Source organism: Perognathus longimembris, chromosome 5 (assembly GCF_023159225.1).
Source record: "Perognathus longimembris pacificus isolate PPM17 chromosome 5, ASM2315922v1, whole genome shotgun sequence".
Classification (NCBI taxonomy): domain Eukaryota; kingdom Metazoa; phylum Chordata; class Mammalia; order Rodentia; family Heteromyidae; genus Perognathus; species Perognathus longimembris.
The window spans coordinates 43,618,958-43,623,974 of record NC_063165.1 but is presented as its reverse complement, the minus strand read 5'-3'; the positions used below and the strand labels follow the sequence as shown (position 1 = coordinate 43,623,974).

Here is a 5,017-nt window from a genome sequence, read left to right as displayed (position 1 = left end):
TATTTCATTTCAATCACTAACACTAACTCAGCATCTGTATATATTAGATTTGATTGAAATCATGCTTGCATAGAGTCATGGAGAAACTCTGGTTAGTAAGTATCCTTGTAGACATTTGCAGAACATCATCATTAGTAACCCCATAATCAATAAGACATCCTTGGGAATAAAAGAATAGTTGACTATATTTGTTATGTGATTTTTTTTCTTAAGTTCTAATTGCAGAAAATGAAAGACTGATTCACTCTAGAAAACTAGATCTAGGTTGTTTTCAAAAACTCACCAAAGCCACTTTGTGGATTTTCCTTCAGCACTATTGACACTCAGCTCAACGCATCCTCATGATTAGTAAAGTGGAGCAGTGACATAAAGGCCCTTTTGGTATATATGCCAGTACTGAAGCCACAAGACTGAAAGCCACAAAAAACTTGGAGCAGAACAGAGAAATGCATTCTTTGTCCGGTCAGAAACCTTTTTAGTGAAAGAAACATAGGAAGGATATTATACACTCTAGAGATATTTTGCCCACAAATGTCCTGGTAATATTCACACAGCATAATATGAAAACAAACTTCTTTTTGTTGTTGTTGTTTTTTTGTTTTTTTGGCCAGTCCTGGGGCTTGGACTCAGGGCCTGAGCACTGTCCCTGGCTTCTTTTTTGCTCAAGGCTAGCACTCTGCCACTTGAGCCACAGCGCCACTTCTGGCCATTTTCTGTATATGTGGTGCTGGGGAATCCAACCCAGGGCCTCATGTATATGAGGCAGGCACTCTTGCCACTAGGCCTGAAAACAAACTTGCCCAGCCCTGAAAATAAACTTCTTAATTGTATAACAGAAAATGGAAGTTAGACATTAACCTATATAAGAAAAATCTACACAAAACGTATTTTCCATTCAGGATGTGAAATCAGGCTGAGACTTGATCAATGGAAAACTGACTGATTGCCTATAAAGTCAAATATGATTGTTTTGATGGTCAACCATTCCTTTCTTTGGGCAATCATTCTCTTACACTCAATTCTTGCTTATTCATATTTGTCTCAGGCTGAGTGTTTATCTCAGAAGGATCCAATTAGAACCTGTCACTCAGATGTCAGTTATAACTAATCATTGCCTTGCTATTTATGAAAACTGTAGGAAAAAAATGTTTCCTGAAACTGCAGGTAACAATGTTTCCCTACCTATGAAAGAAAGTATGTTACAAAATGAATCCAGAGGAGAAAAAAAAAAGGCAAGGCTGAGAGCTGAAGGTAAAGAGGAGATAGGAAAGGCGGGGAAGAGATAAAAACAGAGACAGTGAGAAGGAAAACAGTTTGAGAATTGGTATGCTGCATCTGATACTGAGTATGTTTTTAAGGTATTTTGATTTGAATTTTACTGAATGTGTTTTTAAGGTATTTTGGTGTGTTTCTTTAATACTAAGTTTTTTACACCATCACTTCTACTGAAGCTCATCATAACATTCCATAGCTACTTAAATCCAAGCACAGGGTGGAGTTCCATCTTTAAAAACTAAATGGGCATTTTGGACAACACGTTCTTGGCAGTGGAGCCTGTACAACATTTATCAAACACAGCAGGGAGAGTTCTCACTTCGCATTATAAAAAGGCCATCCAGATATCAACTCTTACAGAAATTATATAAGACAGAAAATTTCAACAAACAGCCCCAACTACTCTTAAAGATACTTTCTCCATTGCCAGAGATCTTAAATAGCCTCCTGGTCAGTCATCCAGAAGCAATACTTCATGTAGTTGATGAACTTGGCTTCCACTTTGGGGAAAGAACCACCTTTGTCTACTCTTGCTAGCATGTTTGCTTTAATGTGTTCTACTGAACTAGGTCCTTTTGATGTTTTAGGAGTTTTTTCCTTTTTTTTTTTTTTTAAGGATTCTTGACCTTTTGATCTTGGCGTTGTTGGTTTTGAGACTTTTCCATTCTGGTTTTAGTTCTGTGTATTTTTGGCTGGAGTATCTCGTATAGATTTCTTCACTGGAACTTTTTCTTCTGCTTCCTCATCATCAAAATCATTGTCATCCTCCTTCTCTTCCTCTCCATCTTCATCCTCCTCCTCCTCCTCATCTTCCTCAGCAAGTTTTACTTTTTTATCTGGAACCTTGCTACCACCTCCAGGGGCAGACCGCTTTCCAGACACACTCAGTAGTTTTACATCCTCCTCCTCTTAATCTTCTGACCCTGCATCCTCCTCCACAGCAACCAAGTGCTGTTCACTAATGTGCACAGGTCCTGAGCCACACTTCAGCCTCAGAAGTACGGGGGGGGGGCGGTGATTTCAAAGCCCCCAAGGGAAACCCTTGGCTGCCCAGACATTTTCAAAGTTGCCAGTGTAACTTTAACTGGACTTCTCTCATAGTCCTCTGCCTCTGCCTCGACGATATGCAGTTCATCTTTTGCACCAGCCCCTAAACTAAGCGTTCTTAATGATAATTGTTGCTCATTTTCATTATTATCTACCTTAAAGTGATAATCTTTGTCAGCTTTTAGTTCACAAATGAAAAGGCAGTTCTGGGGCCGCAGCGGGCTCATGTCCATGTCCATGGAGTCCTCCATGGGCACGGTGAGGGCAGACAGACTAGTGGGGAGAAGAAGTGAGACCCAGGACAGAATCACGCCAAGGAAGCAAGTGTTTTGATTTGAGTTTCCCCTCACTTAGAATATTGAGTATACTAATAGACACACAAACTGGACAGTACAATGAATTTTAGAAATGGGTGTATCTTTTATAAGGTTTTGAGCAAAACCAAATAAGTAAACTAGAAACTGACTTGACTACAGCCTAAAGAAACAAGCATGTCTGGTTCCTTAACCTTTTCACTGTTATTGTGTCATACCTCCAAATAGTGTCTGATCTTTTTTGCACCATATTCTAAGATAACAGATAGGACAGTATTTTGCTCAAAGATTTGAACTTAGACCTCCACATAACAGTGAGCAGGACTGTGTTTATTGCTGCACACTGGAGTTATTTTTGCTAAAAAAATACTAAAAACTGAAGTTACTCTTGTAGAAAAGACTTTAGTGAGATTGGTTTCATGCTCACGATCTCTGTTGTGTGCTGAAATTTTTCAATACCATCTGTGCCAAGGGAGAAAATGGTTAGATCCATCCAGAATACTGTACGTTTTGAGAATCGATCGTCTGCTTACTATTGCTTTAAGAGGGTCCTAAAATCTAACCTTATATAATTGCTTCTGTAAGCAGAATAGTGTATAAAGATGCATGTAAACATAGCATGTGAAAGACAGTAATTCTGAATCAGGACTATAAAACAAAGCCTAAGGAAAAACACAACCATCACAACCATCTACTTGTTGAGAAAAGGATGAGTAGCAGTGCTTAGATGTCAAAACTTTTAATACAAGAGCCACAGGAAAAAAGAGAAAGGTGCACTTTAGACCACAGGTTAAAACCTTTTCCAAGTCTACTTCCCTTTGCATCTATCCACTTGAGGACATTAGTCTATTGATTTTTTTTAACTTAATAAGCATGTTGTGGGGCTCATCTAGAAACCAGAGTCTTGTACACATTGGCTTTTTAACAGCTCCATGAGGGAATTGATCAGAGATACTCTAGTTTTAACCTCCGAGCATGGGGTGAACCTAGTTAAATGTACTCAGTCAATATTTTTTCTCCATACATAATGCAGGCCAGCCACTCCAAGACCCAACTGAGCAATTTAGAGTGATTTCTTAAGATAGGGGGAGAAGGAAACCCTCATGTTATGCTTTTTGTACACTGCCGTTTAACACTTAGATCAAAAACTTTACCGTGATCACACCTTGGGTACATTCTACTTACATGGAAGTGACTGGAGGAGATTTATTTCTATTATGGACCATTCCCCATGGAAAAGACAGCAGGTGTGATGGGCCAATGCATTAACACGTTTCATTCTCTGCATAGTTGTCTCGAGACTGGTGATAAGGCAAAGAGAGGGTGTTAGTCTATGTCATCCTAAGTCACCTATTGCTATAGGGGCTATGCATTCTGGCTTGATGAACAGACACTGCCACTTTTTCCTTTTCATCATTGTGTGTGTGTGTATGTGTGTGTGTGTGTAAACAACTTTGTGAACTGGAGCTTTAGGAATATATTCTGCTTAATTTATATCTGGGAGTCCTGCAATTCCTCCTTTCTCATGTATCTCCTGCTGTTCCACAGCATTCCTAAACTCTGATTGCACCAGGTCTCCTCCCAGATGTTACTGCCTCTATTCCGTTTATCTCTTCTGTTTGAATCCTTCTTATATATGTACTTATTTGAAGCTTAGCAAGATGTTTTACATGTTCTGTCTGTTGAGAGCCACTGGGTTTCCCAATGTATTTCTCTTTATAGGTTAACATATTCACATTTCAATTTTATCTTTTTAATGTCAGATACAGTCATAAGCCTAAAGAAAGGAGAGAAATGGAAATCCTGAAGTTAGTGGATTCTGTACATTTCTCATGGAGACATCATCACTCTGACTGGGGCCTCTCTAGGTCTGGTTTATGTATCACTCATCTTGCTAGGTCTATCAAATATGAAAGAACAAATTCAGACACCTAGGTCCCAGTTGCTTTAACATAATCGTTGCTTGAAATTTAAGGCTGATATTTTGATGCTTGTTGCTCCAGAGTTAATTCTAGGTCCCTCTTTGCAATCTCTCACAGGCAACTTAATGCATTAGTGGGCATTTCTCATAAAGGATGTCAGGACCACTTTGCACAGAGGAGTGTGGACCCTCAACTTCCAAAAACTTTTGTGTCTCTTGCATAATAAAGTAGTAGACAAATTGCAAGTGTGTAGAGATTGTTTATTCATCAAAAATTCCCTTTCCTGCTTGAGGTTCTGATGATATCTTCTCATCTTGGTCTTTGGAGAGCCTACCATGGAATTGAACCTATGTTTGCAAAAGATGGTTAGTTGATTAATTTCTACTTTGTTTTAAATGAATTCTTATTTTTGATGAAAAAATCAAAGCTTAATAAAAACCTGGAGATAAGTAATTTATA

The 5,017-nt window shown here is 38.7% G+C and overlaps 1 pseudogene; it reads right to left on the bottom strand.

Moving 5' to 3' along the window:
- Window positions 1–1,680: 1,680 nt before the first annotated feature.
- On the bottom strand, window positions 1,681–2,573 carry LOC125351718 (annotated as a pseudogene).
- Window positions 2,574–5,017: the final 2,444 nt, after the last annotated feature.